The sequence below is a fragment of the Theropithecus gelada genome, chromosome 11, assembly GCF_003255815.1.
Source record: "Theropithecus gelada isolate Dixy chromosome 11, Tgel_1.0, whole genome shotgun sequence".
NCBI classification, from domain to species: domain Eukaryota; kingdom Metazoa; phylum Chordata; class Mammalia; order Primates; family Cercopithecidae; genus Theropithecus; species Theropithecus gelada.
This window is the reverse complement of record NC_037679.1, coordinates 11,030,626-11,055,032: the sequence shown is the minus strand read 5'-3', so window position 1 is coordinate 11,055,032 and position 24,407 is coordinate 11,030,626. Positions and strand designations below refer to the sequence as shown.

Genomic DNA, 24,407 nt, shown 5'->3' with positions numbered 1-24,407 from the left:
ATGCTGCCCAGGACCCAGAAAACCTCACCTTGTGGCACAGAAGGTGCCTGCTGCCTCCCTCTCCTGTAGCCTTGCTGACTCCAACAAACCTGTGTTTGTCCCAGAGGCCAGCTCCCGCAGGACTGAACTACACCTCCTTCCCCTAACCATTACTGCCACCAGTCTGATGGCCTGACTTCTCAGCACAGGGAACCTGGGGATGCCGGGAGCAGGCCTCCTCAAAACCCTGCAAGGGTTATCACTATAGGAAGGGGATACATGGTGAGAATTCTGAAATCACAGGGACCATTGGACAACCTGAGGGTAACTGACTTCTGCAGGGGTCAAGAAGAAGCCCCAGAGTCAGCGGCTTCTGGGCTGGGGTTGGAAGGAGGAATAAAAGTTCACCAGGGCTGGGAGGCTCTGCCCCAGGGAGGACTGTTTGAGGCCTGAAGTTCTGGACCAGCCCGGGCAACAGAGTGAGATACTATCTCTAAAAAAAAAAAAAAAGAAAGAAAGAAAAAAAGAAAAAAAAATTAAAAAATTGGCCAGCTGTGGTGGCACCTGTCTGTAGTCCCACCTACTCTGGAGGCTGAGGCAGGAAGATTGCTTGAGCCCAGGAGTTGGAAGCTGCAGTGAGCTAGGATTGTGCCACTGCACTCCAGCCTGGGTGACAGATGGAGATGCCATCTCTATAAAAGTTTAAAAGTTCACCAGGGAAGGAAGAGAAGTGGTGCTCCAGGAAGAAGGAGCAGTGTGTGCAAAGATGGGAGTGTGAAAGTCCAGCTGCAGCCTGGGGAAGCATGGCAAGAGTGTTGGAGGGAAGGAGTTGACTGGGATAAGGAGGGGACCCGTATGTAAAGGGAGTCTGAAGGGACACATACCAGGTCAAGGAATTTCGACTTGAGTTTGTTATAACAAATTGAAGTATCTGTAGGAAGGGGCAGACAGGAACATAAATGGCCAAAGACATGAAGCTGACAAGAAGTAAAATAAAAAGGCAAGGGCCAGCCTAGTGATAAAGAGGCTATTCACTCATCTGGGCCTCAGACCTGGGAGACAATAGGGATTGGTGAGGTTTCCAGAATTCCCTCAATGGTGCATAGGAAAGCCCCAGGGATCCCTTCTAAAAGCCACAGTTGTTACTTAACCCCAGCCAGTTGTTGCCATCCAGGAATGCAAACAAGTTGCCAATGTTTTCAAGAAAATGTAAAAATAGAGCCATGTGCAGTGGCTAGAGCCTGTAACATCAGCTACTTAGGAGGCTGAAGCGGGAGGATCACTTGGGCCCAGGAATTAAGGCTGCAGTGAGCTATGATTGCACCACTGCACTCCAACCTGGGGGACAAAGCAAGACTCCGCCTTAAATTTTTTTTTTTTGAAACAGGGTTTCACTCTGTCACCCAGGCTGGAGTACAATGGCGCCACGCCACTAGGCTTACTGCAGCCTCTGCCTACTGGGCTCAAGCAATCCTCCCACCTCAGTCTCCTGTACTGGGACTACAAGCACACACCACCACACCTGGCTAATTTTTTTTTTTTTTTTTTTTTGGTAGAGACGCGGTTTCACCACGTTGCCCAGGCTGGTCTCAAATTCCTGTGCTCAAGTGATCTGCCCACCTCGGCCTCCCAAAGTGCTCTGATTACAGGCGTGAGTCACTACGCCCAGCCAAAAAAAATTTTTTTTAATAAATGTAGATTTTTGTGCTGCCTCCTGGCTTTTAAATGTTTACAACTATTTAAAAAATTTAATTCTGTTAGAGCCCTAACTACACAGGACACAGACATAATGTGACCAGATTTGGCCCACTGGCCACCAGTCTTCAATGGCTTCGGAGTTGCTGAAAAGCTATTGGAAGTTTTGCGAGGAGAGAAATAATCTGAATAACAGGCCTGAGTTTTAGGACACTCGCTCAGGGACAGTGTGGAGGAATGGACTTGTAGCAGAAGGTCAATGGGGGCAGTTGCAGTTGTCCAGGCCAGAGGGGCTGAGGCCTGAACAAAAGTGACTGGCCAGGAGATGGGGAAGACTTCCCAGGCACACTGTAGGGATCTTCAGGGATTAGCCCACCCTGGGAAGTTAAAGGTTTAAAGTCTCCTATCCCTTTGTCCCCTCTGAGGGATTGCAAAACATCGTCATCTAGTGGGTAGAGAGGCCTATTTGGGGTTGGATACCCCTGGAAATCCCCAAGGGTGGGTGCTGGCAGGCCACCCCATAGGGCTAGTAAGACATTCCAGACTGCCTGGAGAGGGAGGGGTTGTCCTGGGGGAGGGGCTCAGGAATCTGGCCTGGCCTTCAGGAAGACCCCAGCCAGCCCTAATGGGAACCACACGTGGGGTGAGTTTGGAATCCCAGATTGCCTGTGACGTTTGGCTTTGGAATCGGACACTTGACTGGGGTCACTCCTGACCTGCTGAAGTCTGAGGCCTCCCAGCCCCAGCTCCCCTCCTAATCGCTGCCAGACGCATTCAGCCCTGCACCCAGCCCTGGGGCCTGCCTGGTTTCTGAAGAGAGGGTGCTTCGTGGACCCCACTTGCTGTAAGAAGATCATCATCTAAGCCCTGGGGGAGTAGGGGTCCTCAGGCAGGAATTCCAGGCTTCCTGCAGGGCCAAGGGTTGATGCCCTCAGAGATAGCTGACCAAGAAGTTCTTTCCAGTGTCCATCAAAACAGTGTTCCCTGAATTTACAACCCTCTTGGAGTCCTGATGGCTTCTGGCCTTGTAGAGACCGGTACCCTCAGCCTCCACCCCTCCCCTGCAGCGACTGCGGGTGCTCTGTGGCTCTGGCAGTCGGAGCCTCCCCCCATGCCCCACAGGGTTAATTCCTTGCACCATCCTCAGGCGCTCGGAGCAGGGAGCAGTCCAAAGGGCAGGAGACAAGCCCTGTGAGCAGGTGGTTTGCTCCTGAGGAGTCCCTGAAAAACCAGAGGAGGGAAACGAGTCTCTCCTAGCACACTTCCCAAGACTTTCTCTTCCTCCTAACCCAAACACTTCCTTGTCTCAGGACTAGAGCTGCCGCGGGAAGAGATGTGTCAAAATATCATAGAGGGTCTAGAAAAACTCCTGGTCTTTGAGTGGCTCACCCAGTCCTTGGGCCATGGCTGTCATCACATCTGCTAAGCCCTCTTCATAACCCTCTAACTATTGTGTGTGTGGGTGGAGGACGCACTTTCTGCTTAAGTCTCTGACACTACCAAGGGCCCCCTCAGGCCCAGCCCCCTCCCCCTGGGTACCCTCTTTGAGAACTTCCAGGCAGCCTGCTCAGCATCAGGCCAGGGGCCCAGGAGCTTGGACAGGCTGCATTCCTGAGGGCAGGGAAGAGGAGGGGAGGACTGTACAAAGCCCACTCCTGCCTTCCAGCACAGACCCGGTGCTGCCCAGACTGATGCTCTCTCTAGCCACGCTGAGGATGGCCAGCGTAGCTCCATAAAGCCCCGGCAGCAGTGCCAGGGAAGTCGGGGCTTTCCTAAAGATTAAGCCTTCTGTGCCCTGGATGTCTTCCACTCCGGGTGGGACCTAAGGTTCCAGCATGAATAGGAGCTCATGGTGGGCACTGGGGAAAGGGCAGTGCGGCGAGGTGACCAGGCGTGGAGGAGACACAGCGTTCTTAGCATGACTTAACATTCCTTCTGCAGGGCAGCTCAGTCTCCCAAAAGTCTCTAGAGAGGGCGCAGGGACTTCCAGAGACAAATGAGGCCCAGCCGAATGGAAGCCCGGCAGCCGGGGCAGAAGCTGAGAGCGCACTGGGGAGGAGCGGCACCTCCTCTAGAGCTGGGGATTCGGGTAGTCCCTCTAACCCCGTCCGTCCCCATCCCCCAGCCCGATTTCGGGAAGCTCTCCCAATGAATATTTAATAGCTCAGCGCTAGGCCTGATTGAATTTTAATGCTGGCGACCCGAGCCCGGAGCCCAAGTCCAAGCAATTAGTCAGGAGCCATTAACGCTGACGGAGCTGATTTACGGGCGGGACCGGGCCCCGGACCGGGGGCGCCTTGGCTGGCGGGAGGCCCGGGATTGGGCGGACTGAGCCTCCGCGGCAGCCAATCCTCGCGGCTGCCTCGGCCTACTTTGCATCTCATTTGCATAGCGCTCCCAGAGGCAGCCCGGGGCGCGGCTTGGGGAGGCCTTGGGCCGGGGGTCGGGGAGGCGGTTGGGGAGGCGGGCGGGGGGCGGGGAGTGGGGCCCAGGCGTGGCCCTATTCCCGGGGCCGGACTAGAATTTATGGCAAAACCTCTCTCGGTTTGCAAGTGGAATTCCATCAGACAATCCCGCTGTTCCCTGGTAGGGTCCAGGTCTGAGGGCAAATTCCAAAGGCAAAGGAGAGTAGAGATCAGGGGCGATCTGGAAGCTGGGCAGCTCCGCTGGGTCTCGGGACCTAACAAAGGGCTCCGCGGTTAGCAGAGGGAGGAGCCTTTCCTGCCCTTGCTGTGTGCCAGGCGCTGTGCCTGCCTAGATGTCCACCTCCCTGCCCTGCTGCCCTCCCCTCTCCCCGCACCGCCCTCCTCCCTCGGCCTCTCCGAGGGGGCATCTACGCTGATGGGAATGGAACTGGTAGTTTTCAGGCTGGATTATGCCCCAGAAGGCTAGGGAGGAAGCCATCTCGGAGGAGATGGCCCTCCTCCCCGCCTTGCCCCTCATCCCTCTGACCTGTGTGAATGAGCTGGGACTCAGCCTGGAGTGCTCTATTGAACTGTGCCCGACCCCTTAAATCATAGGTCAAGGATTTAGCTGGCCTGTCTGCTGCCACTCTGGCAGGTGGCCTCCTCCTCGCCAGCCCCACCCCTTTCCCAGCGGGTCCACGCAGCTGTGGTGGAGCTGCGGTGGAAGGCGGCATCTTCCCTTTGCAGGCAGGCATCCCCATGGGTTCAGGCCTCCCTTAAGCTGGCACAGAGAAAGCCCACGGTTTGTACTGGGGGCCTGGGCAATGGAGTGGTGTGGATAGAGCTCTGGGCTGGGAGGCCAGAACCTACACGGAGGCAGTGGGGAGGTTGGCAGAAAATGGAGAGACAGTCAAAGAAAGCTTCCTGTTAGGGGCAGGACAGAGTAGAGACTAGAAGGAAGGGAGGAAAGAGGGGTTAAGGAAAAAGGAAAGGAGAAGAAATCTTCCGCAGGGGATCATCCTGTTTGAGGCAAGAGAGGGTAAGCTGAAAACGGAAAAAGCCCCACGCTGAGTTTGGTATTCCAGTGCAGAGGCTCAGCAGGAGACTGTCCTCCTAGGCCGATGAGGACGCAGGCTGTGAAGGGATGAAGGGATGATGACCTTATTATCACCGTTTAAAGAATACCTGCTATGTGCCAGGCATTATGCCAAGCACTGCCAATATATTATATTGTTTCAGCTAATCTTGCTTTTTCTTTTCGTTTCATCTAAAGTTTTGTTTTGTTTTGTTTTGTTTTTGAGATGGAATCTTGCTCTGTTGCCCAGGCTGGAGTGCAGTGGCCCGATCTTAGCTCACTGCAACCTCTGCCTCCCCAGTTCAAGCGATTCTCCTGCCTCAGCCTCCTGAGTAGCTGAGACTAAAGATGTGCACAACCACACCTGGCTAATTTTTGTATTTTTAGTAGAGACATGGTTTCACCATGTTGGTCAGGCTGGTCTCAGATTCCTGACCTTGTGATCCACCGGCCTCAGCCTCCCAAAGTGCTGGGATTACAGGCCTGAGCCACTGTGCCCGGCCTCATCTAATCTTTATAGCAACCCAATGAGCTAAGTATTTTTAGAATTCCCATTTTACAGATGAGGATACTGAGGCTCTGAGAAAGGTGGTAGCTTGACCCAGATCACATAGCTAGTGGGTGGCAGAACACTTGCTCTTGCCCACCACTCTGTACTGCTCACAGATACCTCAAACTTACACTTTTTTTCACCCCTCAAACCTGTTTCTCCTACCGCGTCTCTTCTCTCCTTTTACCGGCACCTACCTGGTGATCAAAACAGATACTGCATGTAATCTTTGCCAAAAGCCTGAGAAGTGATCCCATCCACATTGTCACCCATGCCCAAGTGCTTGGCATTATCAATCATTTACAGTCCTAAAGGTTTCTAAGTTCTGTGCCCTCCTCTCTGCCTGCCCCTGCTTGGTTCAGGCTCAGGTCATCCTTGCCAGGGCCAGGGGAGGTACACCACATTGAACCCTTCGTCTGTGCCAGGCTCTGTGCTAAGAGCTTTCAGGCATTGTCTCTGCATCAGTCCTCTCCAGAAGCCTGAGACTAGGTCCTCTGATTACCAGGATCTCCGTTTCACAGATGGGCTGGAGAAGGTTGGGGAACTGTGGGAAGAAATCCCCAGCTATACTGGGCCTGACGGTGGAGCAGTGAGCAGACCTCACCAGATCAAGCAGCGCTCCAGAGTCTCTTGCTTTCTCACCTGCTCCTCAAAACCCACTTCCCCAGGCTAGGTCTGGATGCCGCTCCTCCCTCTTGACATAAAGATGTTTTGGGCTTCCAACTATGACAGACCCAACTTAAAAATGGCTTATACAGTATTTATGATGTCACAAAACAAGAAGTCCCAAGGCTGTTGGTGAAGTCAGTGGCTCAACAGTGTTATCAAGGACTTAAGTTACTTCTGTACTTCTTTGTTTCTTGCTTTTCTTTTTCTTTTTCTTTTCTTCTTTCGTCAACTTTATTGAAATACAATTTATATGCAGTAGGATGCACAGATTTTACTATATTTTATTATTGATTTATTTATTAAGACAGTGTCTCCCTCTGTCACCCAGGCTGGAGTGCAGTAGCATGATCACAACTTACAGCAGAATTGACCTCCTCGGGCTGAGGTGATCCTCCCACCTCAGCCTCCTGAGTAGCTGGGACTACAGGCATGCACCATCATGTCTAGCTAATTTTTGTGTTTTTTGTAGAGATGGGGTGTCACTGTGTTGTCCAGGTTGGTCTCGAACTCTTGGACTCAAGAGATCTGCCTGCCTCGGCCTCCCAAAGTGCTGGGATTATGGGGCATGAGCCACTGCACCTGGCCAGGATGCACAGATTTTAAAACTACAGTTCGATGAATTTGGACAAGTGTTTACCTGGTCACCACCATTCCAATCAAGATGTGGAATGGAATATTGACATCACGCAGCAAGTTCCCTCCTGTCCAGAGGCAGTCAGTCCCCCCACCCCCGGCCACCTCCTGCTACAGATAATCTGTTGTTTATCTTTAGATCAGTTTTGCATATTCTAGGCCTTCCTATGAATGGAATTATATTGTATGTACTCTTCTGGGTCTGGCCCTTTGGCTTCCAACGATGGTTTTGAGATTCACACATTTTGTTGTATCAATAGTTTCTTTCTTTCTCTTTTCTTTTCTTTTCTTTTCTTTCTTTTAGATACAGAGTCACACTATGTTGCCCAGGCTAGTCTCAAACTCTTGGGCTCAAGCTATCCACCCACCTCAGCCTCTCAAAGCATTAGATTACAGGCGTGAGCTCATGCCCGGCTCATTTTTATTGCTGAATAGGTTTCCACTCTAAATATTCTACCACATTTCTTTCTCTTTTTTTCTGCCATCCTTATCCTCTGGATTTTTGTCTTTGTATCCTGACTTCCCTCAAAGTCACAAGATAGATGTTGCAGTTTCAGACACCACAGGCAGACAATGACATTCAGAGGCCAAGAAAAACTGTTTCTCTTTCAGCCTCTGTGAAATCTTTTTAGAAGCCCCTCACAAAACATCCCCTTATGTCTCACAGGGCAAATCATGCCACGTGTCCACTCTTTTTTTTTTTTTGAGACGGAGTCTCGCTCTGTCGCCCAAGCTGGAGTGCAGTGGCGCGATCTCGGCTCACTGCAAGCTCCGCCTCCCGGGTTCACGCCATTCCCTCTGCCTCAGCCTCCCGAGTAGCTGGGACTACAGGCGCCCGCCGCCACGCCCGGCTAATTTTTTGCATTTTTTTAGTAGAGACGGGGTTTCACCGTGTTAGCCAGGATGGTTTCGATCTCCTGCGTGTCCACTCTTAAAAAGAATTTGAGACCAGCCTGGGCAACACAGGGAGACCTCATCTCTACAAAAAACTAAAAAAATTGACCGGCATGGTGGCACACACCTGTAGTCCCAGCTACTCAGGAATCTGAGGAAGGAGAATCACTAGAGCCCAGGAGGTCAAGCCTGCAGTGAGCCGAGATCGTGCCACTGCACTTCAGCCTGGGCAACAGAGTAAGACCCTGTCTGAAATAAATAAATAAATAATTCTGTGATGTCACTTCTGCTATTAGGTTATAAAAAGACTATGGCTGCCGGGCACGGTGGCTCACGCTTGTAATCCCAGCACTTTGGGAGGCCAAGACGAGTGGATCTCCAGAGGTCAGGAGTTCAAGACCAGCCTAGCCAACATGGTGAAACCCTGTCTCTACTAAAAATACAAAATTAACCAGGCATGGTAGGGCATGCCTGTAATCCCAGCACTTTGGGAGGCCAAGGCAGACAGATCACCTGAGGTCAGGAGTTCAAGACCAGCCTGGCCAACATGGTGAAACCCCGTCTTTCCAAAGATACAAAATTTAGACAGATTACATGGGCATGATGGTGGGTGCCTGTAATCCCAGCTACTTGGGAGGCTGAGGTGGGAGAATCGCTTGAACCTGGGAGGCGGAGGTTGCAGTGAGCTGAGATTGAGCTGTTGCACTCTAGATTGGGCGACAGAGCAAGACTCCATCCAAAAAATAAATAAATAAAAATAAATAAATAAATAAATAAACTGTGGCTTCTATCTTGAATGCTTACTTGTGCTTTCTCTTGGATCATTTGCTGTGGGGGTGGGAAGCCAGGGCCATGTCATAAAGACAGTTAGGAGGCCTATAGGGAGGCCCATGTGGTGAGGCCCTGAGGTGGTCTCCAGCCAGTAGTCAGCTAGGAACTGAGGTCTGTGCACAGCCATGTGAGTGAACTTGGAAATAGGCTCTCCAGTCCCACATGCCTGCAGTCCCCAGAAGACAGCTTGAGTGCAGCCTCATAAGAGACCAGGAGCCAGAACCACCCAGTTAAGCCATATCCAGAGTCCTGACCCATAGAAAGTAGAATATAAAATGTTGATTGCTTAAAGCGCTAAGATTTGGGGTAATCTTTTATGCAGCAATAGATGATTTGGTAGAGCACTTTTTTTTTTTTTTGAGACAAAGTCTTGCTCTGTCACCCAGGCTGGAGTGCAGTGGCACGATCTCGGCTCACTGCAGTCTCTGCCTCCTGAGTTCCAACGACTCTCCTGCCTCAGCCTCCTGAGTAGCTGGGACTAGAGGCGCCCACCACCACACCTGGCTAATTTTTGTACTTTTAGTAGAGACGGGGGTTTCACCATGTTGACCAGGCTGGTCTCGAACTCCTGACCTCAGATGATCGGCCCACCTCAGCATCCCAAAATGCTGGGATTATAGGTGTGAGCCACCACGCCCGGCCCTTTTTTTTTTTTTTTTTTTGAGACAGGATATCACTCTCTCAGGCTGGAGTGCAGTGGTGCAATCTCAGCTCACTGCAACCTCTGCTTCCTGGGTTCAAGCAACTCTTGTTCCTCAGCCTCCCGAGTAACTGGTATTGCAGGTGTGCGCCACTATGCCAGGCTAATTTTTTTGCTTTTTTTTTTTTTTTTGAGGCCGAATCTTGCTTTGTCGCCCACATTGGAGTGCAGTGGCACAATCTTGGCTCACTGAGAGCTCCACCTCCCGGGTTCACGCCATTCTCCTGCCTCAGCCTCCCGAGTAGCTGGGACTACAGGCACCCGCCACCACGCCTGGCTAATTTTTTGTATTTTTAGTAGAGACGGGGATTCACCGTGTTAGCCAGGATGGTCTCAATCTCCTGACCTCGGGATTCACCCGCCTCGGCCTCCCAAAGTGCTGGGATTACAGGCGTGAGCCACCACCCCCGGCTATTTTTTGTATTTTTAATAGAAACGGGGTTTCACCATGTTGGCCAGGTTGGTCTCGAACTCCTGACCTCAAGTGATCTGCCCACCTCGGTCTCCCAAAGTGCTGGAATTACAGTTGTGAGCCACCATGCCCAGCCTGGCAGAGCACTTTTAAGAAATGCTCTGTATCACCAGTACTTGTCAGATGGTCCAGATGCTGATTCTGTGTGGAAAAACAGATATTGACAGTTGGGAGTTGAAAAGTGATCCAAGAATCAGACTCTGAATGGGGTAAAGTTTTAGGAAAACCTTAACCAATTTATTTCACCCATGTTTTCCTTGTTATGTAAGTACAAAAGTAGTAAGTCTAAGAGAGCCTTTTCAGTAAGTGTAAAATAAAAATTCTAAGTGATAAGAAGTCATCATCACTTTAATCAGGAGTTTTAGTGTTTTTTCTTTCTAAAGTATATGAAGTGTGGTGGTTCATGCCTGTAATCCCAGCACTTTGGGAGGCCGAGGTGGGAGGATGGCTTGAGCCCAGGAGTTCAAGACCAGCTTGGGCAACATAGCAAGACCCTATCTCTGAAAATCAATCAATCAATCACATGAAGCAGCAGTGCTTCTTAATATCAATGGTGTCTAAATTGGATGAAATACGACCATGTATTTTCCTTATGGTAGAAGCCATTATGAGGGGAGTTTTTTGGCACCTGCAGCAGAGGATCTGAATTCAGGGGAGTATAGGAATAGGGCTGAGGAGGAGGTAAGTAAGGGGAAGCAGGGAACAAGTCTATGAGGGAGAGTGGGCAGGGATTTGTGGCAAAAAGCTCAGAAATATTTCCAGGGGTAGCTTTGGGAATGGATCCCTGTTGAAGCGTGTTTGTTCTAACCCTCCAATGGGTTAGTAAGATCCTGGAGTCTATGCCAACCATGATGCCTGGCAATTGCTAGTGGCATTGGAAATGCCTGCATTTCCCAAACAAAAATAGGGACATATGACCTAACATAAGAGTTTTCCGGCCAGTGCAGTGGTTCATGCCCATCATCCCAGCACTTCGGGAGGTGGATCACTTGAGGTCAGGAGTTCGAGACCAGCCTGGCCAATGTGGCGAAAATTCGTCTCTATTCAAACGAACAAGCAAACAAAACCCACAAAAATTAGTTGAGCAAGGTGGCGCATGCCTGTAATCCCAGCTGTTCAGGAGGCTGAGGCAGGAGAATCACTTGAACCCGGGAGGCGGAGGTTGTAGTGGCCAAGATCACGCCACTGCACTCCAGCCTGGGCGACAGGGTGAGATTCTGTCTCTAAATAAATAAATAAATAAGAGTTATCCTATATTTAAAGTTTTTTTGTGCCCCAGTAAGCCTTTACCATTTACAGCTTTATGGCCTTATGACTGATGCAAGGGAAGATGGAAACACGCTGGGGAGGGATGCTTCCTCAGGGGCATCAGGTGCCCATCGCAGCTCCCAGAAGTGTGGCCAATTGTTGGGCAAATGTCCAGGGGTCAAAATCCGCACAGGGCATGAGGGGGTCTGGGGTTGGAGATCTGGCTAGTATTTTGAGCAGAGTTACACATGGATCGGGATTCATAGACTTTGAGGAGTTTGCCTTCCCATTGGGAGGGAGTGGAGCTGTATCAACAAACATACTTTGCAGAGAGAGAAGCGGGCAACCCAGGGGCTTATGTTCCCAGGGTAAAGGGCAGCCCAGGATTTGAACTCGGGCAACCTGGCTCCAAAGCCTGTGCATGTCTTAGTCACTACATTTTGGTCTTTGAGATCTGTGGGGAGTTTTGCAACCACTGAATCCAAGCTCCTGATTTTACAGTTGAGGGAGCAGGACTCGCCCAAGGTCCATGGGGATGAGGTGGTGGGGCGTTGTGGATTAGTGTTGGTAAAAGGAGGGGCGGGGGCTGTAGACATGGATGCTAGCTGGCCTCCCCACCCTGCCACAATGTAAAGTGCCCCTGCTTTCCATCTGGGGAAAGGGCACAACCTGATGGGGGTGGAGGGCGCAGGTTCGGGGAAGCTGCCCGCCTCCTTCATTCCCGGGATTCCCAAGGCAGCCATTGTCCAGGAGGAATGTTGGGCCAGCAGCATGGAGGGCGGGGCCTCTTCCCATGCCCCAGACAAGCCTGCTTTGTGTTCTCCACCCTGGCCCCTCCTGGCTGTCACCAGCAAGACCTTCTCAGCATTTAGGGCAGGTCTTTAAGAGATGAAGCTACTTGGAGAGGAAAGGACCATGGGAGATGTACTCAACCCTGGAGGTCTGGGAGGGCTGCCTGGAGGAGAGGTGAGAACACTGCCCAGAGGCCTGGGCTCCTGGCTCCTCAGAGATAAAAATATGCATTCCTAACCTCTGGTTACTAGAACTTTATCCTAAGGCAATGATTAGACACGTGCACAAAGGTGGAAGTTACAAGTTTGTTCATGAAGCTTCTATTTCCAGAAAAAAATCAACAACAAAAGAAACTTTTTTTTTTTGAGAGGAGTCTTTCTGTTGCCCAGGCTTGAGTGCAGTGGTGAGATCTTGGCTCACTGCTACCTCTGCCTCCCAGGTTCAAGCTATTCTCCTGCCTCAGCCTCCCTAGTAGCTGGGACTACAGGAGTGTGCCACCATGCCCAGCTAACTTTTGTATTTTGAGTAGAGACAGGGTTTCACCATGTTGGCCAGGCTGGTCTCAAACTCCTGACCTCATGGTCCGCCCACCTTGGCCTCCCAAAGTGCTGGGATTACAGGCGAGGGCCACCCATGCCCGGCCAGGAAACTTCTTAAATTCGTTCAGACATGTCCACTTGATGGAATATTAAGCTGTCATTAACAATTGTGTGGTATAAACATATTATAGACAGGAAAAGATGTTCAAAATATATGTCCATTGGCCGGGTGCGGTGGCCCACTCCTGTAATCCCAGCACTTTGGGAGGTCGTGGCGGGTGGGTCACTTGAGGTCAGGAGTTTGAGACCAGCCTGGCCAACATGGTGAAACCCCATCTCGACTAAAAATGCCAAAATCAGCCAGCTGTGGTGGCACATGCCTATAATCCCAGCTAGGAGGCTGAGGCAGGAGAATTGCTTGAACCTGGAAGGTGGAGGTTGCAGTGAGCCGTGATCACACCACTGCACTCCAGCCTGGGCAACAGAGCAAGGATCCCTCCCCCGCCAAAAAAAAATTGTCTATTAAGAAAACTATATTATAAAACACTGTGGAGATCTCTCTCTCTCTCTCCCTGTCTCGAGAGAGAGAGATAAAATAATATCTAACTGACTCCAAAATGGTTTTTGTTTGCTTGTTTGTTTTGAAATGGGCTCTTGCTCTGTTGCCCAGGCTGGAGTGCTTGGTGTGATCACGGCTCACTGCAGCCTCAATCTCCCCGGCTCAAGCAATCCTCCCACCTTAGTCTCCCAAGTAGCTGGGACCACAGGTCCCCCACCACTGTGTCTGGCTAATTGACTCCAAAATATTACTGGTGGTTATCTCTGGGTGGTGGGATTAAAGGTGTTGGATTTTTAATTTTTTTGTTTTCTGCTTATCTATGTTTTCTTTTTGGTGTTTTTCAAATAATAGAAATGGGTTTCGCTATGTTGCCCAGGACTCATGCAATCCTCTTGCCTCAGCCTCCTAAGTAACTGGGGTTGTAGGCACATGATGCCGTTCGAATTTTTGTAAAAAGGTGTTCTGCTTGTGTAACCAAAGAGTGTGTGTGTGTGTTTGTGCGGGCAGCTTAACTGCCCACTGCTCTAGGGTGGGTGTCCTTCACCCTCAGAAGTTTCTTCAACGTGGCACCTGCCCTGGGAGGGTAAGAGAGACAGCTGTTGAGGCATTAGAAAAATGAGTGTCAGATAGGTAGCCCCTGAGCCTAATCATGATAGCAACAACTCACTTAGCACTTTGCAAGGTGTTTTCACACACATTATCTCATTTGAATCCCACCACGACCCTGTGAGGTCACATCATCATCCTTTTTCAGGTGAGGAGACAGGCTCCCCAAGGTTCAGTGGCTCCCCAGAGACAGTGCAGGAAAGTGACAAAGGTTGGATTCAGCCCAGGGTCTCTGACCTTCAACCTCGGCACCCAGGTACCTCCCTGACTCATGTCCATTACAGCATGCAGCATGTGTTCATCCACCTTTCCCTGTCCGCCACTGACCCTGGGATCTTACTTGAGTCACTATTCCTAGAACTTAGTACACTCAGGCATCAGTACATGCTATTGAATAAAAGAATGAATGAGCATTCAAACCTGGAGCCCTGGTGGAGCAGGTCATGGTAGGTTACAAACTTGTTCTTTAGAGTCTATGCATTCTTTTTTTTTTTTTGTGCGACAGAATCTTGCTCTGTCACCCAGGCTGGAGTGCAGTGGCGTGATCTTGGCTTACTGCAACCTCCACTTCCAGGGTTCAAGTGATTCTCCTGCCTTAGCCTCCCAAATAGCTGGGGCTACAAGTGCCAGCCACCACACCCGGCTAATTTTTGTATTTTTAGTAGAGAAGGAGTTTCACCATCTTGGCCAGGCTATTTTCAAATTCCTGACCTCCGGTGATCCACCCGCCTCAGCCTCTTAAAGTGCTAGGATTATAGGCGTGAGCCACCGTGCCCGGCCTAGACTGTGCATTCTTCTACTTGCTATATTCTCTGTATTTATTTCTCTTTTGGTCTTTAACATTTTGCAAAGCTCTTTGGAAGATGGCTGACAGCAAGAGTTGCCACAGGAATGGCTCTGCCTGGATCTGAACTTGTTCCTCCCCACTACACACACCCATAACTGGAGACAGCCACCCCTGAGGCCAAGGGAGCAGAGGGGAGGCTCTGGGCTGGCTCCCTTCCTTACTGAAGGGAGGGTTTCTATCTAGGACCAATGCTCGGGAAGGATGAGATTCTACACTGAGTCTTGCTATGCACACACCCTCCCTTCCACACCCTGGCAGACTCCAGGCCCAAAGAGGTGGAGATTCAAGGGTGGGCTGCAGATACCAAGGATGGGCGAGTCAGGGAAGGCATCCTGGAGGAGAGACCTGGAAGGCTGGTTTAGGAAGGGGAGGAGGCCGGGGCTGAAGGGAGAGAAGCAGGGAACCTGCTCCAGTAGTGCTGGATGATTTAAGTACAACCAGATGTGCTGGGAATCTCCTGTCAGGCTCAGGCCCAGAGAGGGCAGAGTGGGGGTGGAGAGACCTCTGGGCCACTTGGATTTGCAGTTCCTTATTTTGCCCTGGGTCTGTAAGCTTTAGGGAGTGAAGAAGCCCAGTGGGATTCCGGAGGTTCCAGATGGGCTAGCATGTTAGAGGGTAGATCATGTAGGACTTAGGGGAGGCTTCTGCCTTTGGAGAGGGTGGAGTGGGCTCAACCCCTAGAAACTAGGGGGAAAAAAAGGATTGGAAGTGCTCTGGGAGTGAAGCTACTAGCTCTGCTAGGATGCGGGACAGATAGGGAAGACTTTACAGAGAAGGGCATACCTGAGTTGGGTTCTGAAGGATGAATAGGAGCTCACCAGGCAGAGTAGGGAAATGAGATTCCAGGCAGAAAGATTCTGAGGTATTAAAAAGGTATGAGTGTTTAGTGAGTTTCTGTGTTACTATAAGGTACATGGTGGGATTAATTTGGGGTGCTGGCTGAAAAGCTATGCTGCAGGATGGTGGGGGGTAGATGTGCTTCTGCTCACAGAACAAACAGCAGGGCCACGTGTGGGATAAGGATTTTGGAAGTAAGGTATGAGGATCCCCAAGTGTCAGGCCCCAGGGAGTGAGTGGAGACTGATAGCCACCCAGCTCCTCCTCCCAAGTCTGAGCTGCATCTGCCCAGAGGGAGGAACATGTTTTCTAGTTTGCCTAGAGGCTCTTGAGGGCTCCTAGGCTAGATGTGGGGTGGGGATAGGATCCAGACCAGACACAGCTTTTAGCACAGTGGGAAGGCAAAGCTGGTATATGTTCATGAAGAGTAAGAGTTTTGGGGGTGGTTTGATCAGGATTGGGGAGGCACTGGGAACTGGGCTTTGATGAGCAAACAGCAAGAATGAGAAGGGCTAGAGCTTCCATTTGTGGGGACAGCAGCCTGAGTCCCGGGCAAGTGTGATGGGGGGGAGCCCAGCTGGGTGTGGTGCCCTCTGGGCACGCACCCCAATCCCCAAGCCAGGACACATTTCCTTCCTTTCCTGCTCATAATGACTCCTGACTGGCCAGTCCAGAGGACCACAAAGAGGCCTCCCCGCCCTTTCCTCTTCCTCTCTTCCGTTTCTTTCTCCCTTCCTCCCCCCACCCCATCCTTCCCCCCACCCAGGGCCCTTTTCTTTCCTTCCTCCTCACCCTACTTGCTCCTCCCACCCTCTCTCTCTAGCTTTTACTTCTCCCTCTAACTCTCCCCTCTCCCTCCAAAATCCTTAGTGCTGATTCTCCCCAGACCCACGGAGTTATTTTTCTTCTTAATGTTTTTAGAAAGCCCTTGTTGCAGGTCTCTGGACCAAGAAGGTCACACACTCCCACACTTCTGCTGCACACCCACAGGCATGCGCCCGCAGCAGGTGCCTGCACTCAGCCACACAGCCAAGCATAGCACCTGTCTCCCCTGGGGGCGGGATGGGGGTGGGATTCTCCACCTTGGATACCAGCAAAAGGGCTGGGAAAGAATGGAGGGCCCTCTGCAGAAGCCACACATTACCGCCATCATTACCACTATTATTATCCAATCCATTGCCAGGCACTTGACCTGCCTGCGGATGATCACAACCACCTCAGCAGGGGCTTTCAGGGCACAGATCCCTTGACTGGGGACAGCCAGGAGCGGGGTCAGCCCAGAGTCCTCAGAGATCAGTCTCTCAGGGCCCCACCCAAGAGGGCAGGAGGTAGAGATGTGATGAACAGCCTTCTGCCAGGACTGAGGATTTGTCAGCCCAGGAGGCTGGATGATATATTAACAGGACTTTAATGAGCTCTGGGAGGGGGAACCACACACCTCATCACCTGAGCACTGGTGCGGGGTGGGAGGTGGAGGGGTGACGTGATCAGCCTCACCCCCACCTGCTAACTAAACCTCTTAATGTGACCCACAGCAGTCTGCCCATTGGAAAAAACTCAGTACTGCCAAGCTGCTGGTCTTGCCCCTGGAGTCCAGTGAAGGCCTTCTTCAGTGGGCCGATGTCTTTCACCATCTCACCAGCAAGGCCTTCATTAGCTTTAAGCTTGTCCTTCCTTTACTCCCAGACTCCTAGAAGATGAAGGAGAACTGGATCCCCACTCCAGGGGAGCGCATGATCAATTCCTTCCTTCAGGCTGAGCCCCTCAGTCCAACCCCACTCCTGTCATCCCCCCTTCCCTGGAGCATGGTAGAGCAGGATCCCCACTGGCAATGCCAGACTTGGCTTCCTGGCACTAATCCTGCTGGCTGAGGCACCCAGCTCATGAGGATATTAGTCTTTCCCTTAGTTCCTGTCTCTGGCTCTTGGGGAACCTGACAGGTAGGGGTGGAAAAAGTGCAGTGGATTCTATATCCAGCTTTGCCGTGTGACCCCAAGTGTGTCACTGCTCTCTGGGCCTCCAATGCTCCAACAATAAGGAAATATTCAAGGAGTTCCTTCCAGCTGGTATCCTGGGATTATCCTTCCAGCAAGGGTTCCAGTCTCCTAGCATGGTGGCTGTGGCTCCCTTCATCCTGCCTGATTCTGAAGCCAGGGGCTACTCTAGCACTCTGAGCCTTGACACATCCCTCCTCCTGTGCCAGGGCAGGGCCCAGGTGTGTGGAGTGGAAAGGAAGAGAGAATTGTGGAGTTGGAAAAGACACTGACCTTGGCGAGTTCCAGAACCTGCGTGGGTGCTGGTTGCTTCCATATGTGGGCTGGGAAAGAAGTGGGAGCTACTAAGGCCCTCCCCTTCCCTTTCTCTGGGTGGCACCTAAAGGAGTGCCCCAGACCTGTCAGACCCCAGAGCCTGCAGGGGAATCCGCATTAGAAGAAGGAAGGGGGTAGTGTTTGGAGTTCTGCAGGCTAGGGGGTGAGGGCCAATCTTGCCCTACTGACACTCAGGCTAGGCAGCCACTCAAAAGGAAAAAAGCTCACAGGAGAGAGGATCCTTAAGCACTGCCCTTGGGTGGAAACACCGTAGCCTTGGATGTCTGGAAGCTCAACATCAGGAAGGTTCTCTGGACCCTCCATCATCAGCACAGCCCCCCTCCCACCTTCTCCTGGGGCAAAGAGGGTTCCTGGCCTTTATCCCTGATGAAGCCTTGAGTGTGTGTGTATTGGGCAGAATTCTGTCTACCCTTCCACTAGGAGCTCCAGGAAGACAGGGCCGTGCCTCTTGGACTCTTTTGGGTATCCCTGGTGCCCAGTCCAATGTTTGGCACAAAGTTAACACTCAGTGTGTATCTGTTGAACAAATGTCTTTGGATACCTCTCAGTTGACTAGAGGTCTGGGACTCATCCCTCATCTTTGCTTCCTGCCAGTCATCCTGCTTGGCCCAGTGTGACTGCCGCCTTTTGGGGAAGCCCTCCAGTGGAGCCCTCTGTTTTGATTTTACACCCCACAGTCCGCTGCCCCCTCCAGTGCTCGCCCTCCTGCCCCGCACCCACCCGCGCCCAGAGTGGCATCAGCGCAGAGCCGGGGCCTTGCCTGGCGGTGCGTCCTGCCCTCTGCTGCCCGGGAGGGCAGGCGCAGCAGAGTCCCGCGCTCAGTGGGTGCTTAGCTCACCTGGGGGCGTAGAAAGTGAGCTAGAGTTCTCCAGGCTGTGGCCAGGGGGCCAAGGCAGTCCTGGGAAAGGGGGTCTCCGGCGGCCCGCGGACGGGGCGGGCCCAGGCCAGCTGCCTTCCCCTTTGCCCTTCGACCCAGGAAGCCGCCCACATCCAGCGGACACGCTCGACGGGCTGGGCTGCTCAGTCCCGGCCTCGGCCCCGTCTCCGGGCCGTCCCCCACCCCTACCCGCCGGCCCGACCCCCACCCCTACCCCAACTTCCCGCTCCGACGGCCGGGAGAGGCGGGGCGGACGGGTCTGAGAGTGGCGAAGGACACTCTCCACACCGAGGGTCATTTGCTCTTTTTTCCCCTCTGTGGCTAATTTATTTTAGAGCCAGGGGCGGGAGGGGGCGGGGCCAGCCGGGAGGGTGGCGAGGAGGGGCTGGGCGAGCCCAGGGGAGGTGGGGGCGGGGCGGGGCGGGGGCGAGGTGGGGGAGGGCGGGGAAGAAGCCGGGGGTGGAGGGGCCAGAGAAGGGGCGGGAGTTGGGGGAAGAGAGGGGCACTAGGAGAGGGAGGAGCAGGGAAAGGGGAGGGGAGCGAGGGCCTGCGAGGGAGGGCGCTGGGGGCGGGCGAGGGGAGGCGGGGGTGGGGGTGGGGGTCTTGCCTGCGGGGGGAGCCGGGGCCGCCCCTTGTCCGGCCACCCCCACTGCCCAGTCCGGCTCCCGCCCGCGGCGGCCGCAGCAGCCGCAGCGCAGCAGCTCCAGGATGGTGAGCGCCACTGCCCCCCAGCCCAGGCCTGTCGTCCACGGCCCGCGCCCCCGCCCCGGTCCCCGGGCCGGACGCGCCCCCAGGCCGCGCACACTCACCTAGGACCCGGCCGTGATGCCGAGGTACGGGGCCGCGGGCGGGCCGGGATGGGGCGGGGGGAGGTGACCGTTTGGTCGGGGTGTCCGGAGCTTTGTCCGCCGGCGCGGGGCCGGAGAGGGCCGAGAGGGCGGGGGCTGCGGGTCGCGGGGTTCAACTCGGCAGGGGTCGGAGGGCAGGGCCGGCGAGAGACCCTAGCGGGTGCGTGGGAGCTGAGGGTCACTTCCCGGGGGGAAGGGGCAGGCAGAGCAGGGGATCGCCGCCCGGCCGCCGACGGGCACCGGTCTCACAGCCCCCTCTAGTGCGGAGGCTGCAGCGAAAGCGAGCAGCCGGCTTGGGGGCGTCTGCTGCCCTGGGGGTGGGGAGCCAGGGTTTGCGGGTTCGGGTCCCAGAAGGATCCAGCGTCCGGAGCCCGAGGGCCGGCCCGCAGGCCCCTCCCACTCCGTCAGGTCTTTGTCCAGCGGCCCCTGTGTGTGTGGGAGGGGTGGGGGCTGGGTTACTGGCCCGGAGATTCCCCAGCATGGTGACGGGGCAGTGACAGGAGACCGAGGCTACTTAGGGTCCCCGCGCCCCTAGCGCCCACCCTCCTCATGTCTTCTCCTCTGGCCTGGGAGAACAGAGCCCCCATCTCAGAGTCAGGGCGTTGTAGGAGGCTGTACTCACCTTCACCCTGGGGCTACAGGAAACAAGGGGTACCCCCGGAGCTCCCAGCCCTCCAGAGAGGGCCCCTCAAACTTCCCCACCGCAAGAGCCCTCTCCTGGTCTACACAGAGATTCGCATGCTAGCGACCCCCCTCCGCAGAGGGTCCTTCGCAGATTGTTGAGCACCCTGTAGGTGATCAACAAATGCTGGTCCCCTTCCCCAGCCCCTCTGGTCCCCCTGCCCCCGCCGGAGGAGGAGGTCTGGGAAGGGGTCTGCGCGGGGCAGAGAGCGCGCGGCCTGGACCCTGCGCCCAGCGGCAGCCCGGAACGCAGGGGTGGGTGGACGGGTGGGTGGGCTGTTAAAGGGACGGTCACTAAATCAGGATTAGGCCGTAGGGCTGTCAGGCTGCCGGCCCTGTCTCCATGGATACCTAATTTGGAGGAGAATAGAGGACGGAAGAATGTTTGTGTTGTCGTCCGCTGGGGCTGTGGCGGCGGAGCTGTCTCCTGCTCTCGGCCGGACAGCGAGGAGTGGGGACCCGGTTCCAGCCCAGTTCTGGGCTTACGGCGCAGGGGGGCTTCCCGGTTCCTGGGCCGTGGGGCCTCCCCTGTGGAGCCGCCCAGTCTCTGGAGTGGGCTGGGCCCGCAGATGGCACGGTGCGAAGCCCTCTGACCCTGCAGAGGGAGTCCCAGACCCTCCCGCAGCCTACCCCGAAATCCCGTAGCATCCTCCTAAAGCCTCCCCGAGTCTCTCAGTACGGAGCCGACGCCATTCCCCGCTGTGCCTTAGCCCCCAAGGATGGGTGCGCCGGGCAGCCTGGTGCTGTGGTGCCGCCGCCACCCAGCTGTGGGACGCGGGTACCGGGCGGCCGAGCGAGCCGCGGGCAGGGGGCGGGGCGGGACTTCCTGGGGTGGGCGAGGAAAGGGGCGGGGCTTGCTGGGGTGGCTGTGCTGGACGGGTGACAGGCCTCGTAAATCCCCTTTCCCATGTTTAACACCATTTCATTTCTTTCCACTTGATTCCATTGGCGTCCAAGGCAGACGGGAGCGACCCTCGTGTCCTCGCTGTAGTATCTTCTGGGCGAAGCCCTTTTGGGCCAAAGGGAATTAGGCTGTGTGGGGCAGAGGAGTTGCTTCTGGGGAGGCCTAGATGACCCGCACTCCTCGGGGGGGTTCCTCTTGCCCCCCACCCCCACCCCAGAAGAAGAAAAAGAAGGAGCCGAGAGACACAGAAATGAGTTTGGCTTCGGAGGCCCTGCCCGATTCTCTGGCCGTGGTGTGGCTGAGGGCTGGGTGAGGATCCCGTGACTGTCAATTCCAGTGCCAGCCTGGGGGAAAGCTGGGGAGAGCCACCCAGACTGAGTGTGGCGTCGGAGAGCCCTTTCCTGACTTTCTTCTGCTCACCCATGGCCACAGCTTTTTATGGATCAGGACTCCCCTCCCTGCCCTGCCGGGGCCGCAGCTTTATTGCTGAGATCTAGGGCTCTCTCCACGCAATTTCACGCCTCTCTGCCTTTGCTCCCGCTGTTCCTCCAGCCAAATGCCTTCCCCATTGTCCCTGTCTTTCCACAACCTCCTTATTCTTCAGGGCCCAACTCGGATGCGCGACTCCTCCGCATCACCTCCCCAGCCCGGAGCTTCTGTCACTTGCTCCTCCCTCCGTGGCCTGCACCTGTGCTCCCTTCCGCCTTTGTGGCGGGATCCACTCTGGGCTTTGACTGCAGTGGAGCATGTACTCCCTGGCCCTGCCCCCACTGGGCTTGCCGCAGGGCTTGACACCTTGTGGGTGCTCCATAAATACTGGTTGGCTGAATAAAAGGGGTTTTGTTAGGGCCTTTAGCCAGGCAGTCTGCATAGCATGGAATCTGGCCACTTTCAGGTGAACAGCTCTGTGCTCTTGGGTGGTGGAGACCCCTGGGTGGGGCTCCTCCTCTCCCTTTCCCTTCTTCGCCTCCTCCTCCTCCTCCCCATGACCCTACCCCATCCCCCCAAGTCCAGTGAGGACTTTGCCCCTTCCCTTCCCCACAGACCAGCATTCTTTCCCTGCCATTATCATCCTGTTAAACAGAGAGGCCAGTCAGGATCCATATGGATCACATTAACAATTGCTTATTATCTGGGCCAGGACTCCCCCGACTCTCCCCGCCAGCTCTGACTGCTGCCATTGCTGGACCCTTAGGAGCCCTGCTTTCCCCTCCCCCCGCCGTTGGTCAGCCAGGGAGGGCAAGGGACAGGCTGGTCTCTCTCACCTTCCCTGTGCCTTCTAGCAGAACTTTGCCTCTTCTGGACTTGGCAGTTAATGACTCCTTTACCCGATTTAATGAAAACCAGGTTCCTGGAAGGAGTATGGCTCCTCGAAGCTCCAGGGCTGCAGCAGGGAGATGTGGACTCCAGGCCCCGGGCCCCTGTGCTCTGCAGCCCTAAGACCCCCTGCTCTCCAGGGGACAGAGACTGTGTGTGTGGGGGGGGGTGAGCCACAAAAGGCCAAGCATGGGGTGCTGGCATCTGCCATCTTAGCCTTGGGCTGGTCCTACCCCCTTTTGGGAGCTGGCTGTCTGGTGAGGGAGATCAGGGCAGAGGGACCCTGCCAGGCTCTGTGGCATTGGGCTTCCAGTCTTTCCCTTCAGTCAAAGAAGCAAGAAATGTGTTAGAGCTTCCCACAGCAGCCACTGAATTGGCCTTGAAGGATGGGGAGTGTACTTCACGTTTAAACCCATATGTAACCCAAGAATACTAGGGCATGGAAGGGCCTCCAAGATTAACCATTCTGGGGGTCCATAACTTTTTTTGATTTACAGAGCCCTTGGAGGCACTGATGAAAGGCATCCTCAGAAAAATGCACTTCCAGTAATCGACACCAGACTTTGCATTCTGCTTTAGAGGGTTCTTGGATCCCCTAAAGCCCATAGGGACCTTATGTCAAGAAACTCTTACCCCAGTCCAGCCCTCTCTGATGTGCTGAGGGCAGAGTCATGCCTGCGGCCTGGGTTTCCTGACCTCCCCATCCAGTGCTCACTCCACAGTCTTATTACTGGCAGCGGGACCTCCAGAACCAAGGTACCAAGGGTATGAGACCAAGGTGCTAGGCCAGGTTTTAAGTGGGAAGAGTTCACACTGGCTGGGTCAGGGTCTGGGCTGGTCATCTCATCTCTGACTATGTGGCTTGGAGAGAAGGCTGTCCAGGCACTTTTTTTTTTAGGGTCCATTTGTCTCCAGGAACAAGTGGCAATTGCTCTTCTCCGAGCAGTTTCATAAGCATCTTGATGAATCATAGTTAACGCTTCCACACACTTGTTAAACACTCTGTATCTCATCTGTGAAGTGAGAAAATAGAGTGAAGAATGGTGTCCACCTCCTAAGCAGGATATTGTGAGGATGAAAGGAGTCAGGAGCTAGGAGACCTGAGTCCTAGTCTTGAATGACTCTAGGTGCAGGTGGTCAAGGCTGTGGTTACTGTTGAGGCCGGCATTTCCCCAGTTTGCTCAGCCAAGGAAAGGAGACTGCAGTGCAACCCCCCTGAGTGCCTTCTGTCTTTTCCTTTTCCATCGAGGTATGGACAGTGTCAGCCTTTGGAATATTCATCTTCAGGGCTGGAGGCAGAGTGGGGGTTCTCAGTGAGTGAGAGAGCTGGGCAGTGGCCATGGCCTGCCTCTGTAGCCCCAAGCCAGTTTTATGATGACCAGTCATGACCCCTACCCTAGAGACCAAGCCTTGGGCTTCAGCAACCCCCTTTTGCTAATCAGATGTAACTCCGGACAAGTGACTTCTTCTGTTTGGGTTTCAATTTCATCATTTCTAAAATGAGGATAAGAACCTCGTATGATGGTGATGTGGCCCTGGTTTCAAATAGTCTGCCCCTTTGATTCTGAAGCCTACCTTGGTGACCCGCTTAGTGGCTCAGGGCCCAGGGACTCCAGAGAACAACCTTCTGGTGTAGGAGTGAGGATGGGGAAAGGACATGTGTGTGTGTGAAAGTTCTGGCCCACAGCAGTGCTTGCCCAGGCCATCTTAAAAAAAAATTGTAGAGATGGTGGTCTCACTATGTTGCCCAAGCTGATCTTGAACTCCTGATTTCAAGCGATCCTCCCATCTTGGTCTCCCAAAGTACTGAGATTACAGGTGTGAGACATTGCAGCCAGGCTGCCAGACCATCTTTGAAGTCCCCTCCAACATGGAGTCAGCGCAGAGAGGGGGTGGGGAGGTGGGCAGGAGGAGAGGCAGCATGGTTGCCTACAGGAATCTGGAAGGTAGCAGCATACCTCCCTCTGTCCCCTCTCACTGCCAGGGCAGACTGAGGCCACATGGTCCACATGGTCCCCAGCCCAGTGTTGTGATTAATCAGGGATGGATGTGAAGATGTGACAAAGAGGCTGCATTGACTCTTTTTTTATTCTTTTTCTTTTTTTTTTTTTTTGAGACT

At 53.9% G+C, this 24,407-nt stretch overlaps 1 long non-coding RNA gene across 1 annotated transcript; it reads right to left on the bottom strand.

Moving 5' to 3' along the window:
* Positions 1–15,142: 15,142 nt before the first annotated feature.
* Positions 15,143–19,717, bottom strand: LOC112633966. The gene is made up of 3 exons (XR_003121702.1): positions 19,348–19,717; positions 17,599–17,648; positions 15,143–15,178 (listed from the first exon to the last, which is right to left on the bottom strand). It is a non-coding gene; the product is annotated as an uncharacterized LOC112633966 (long non-coding RNA).
* Positions 19,718–24,407: the final 4,690 nt, after the last annotated feature.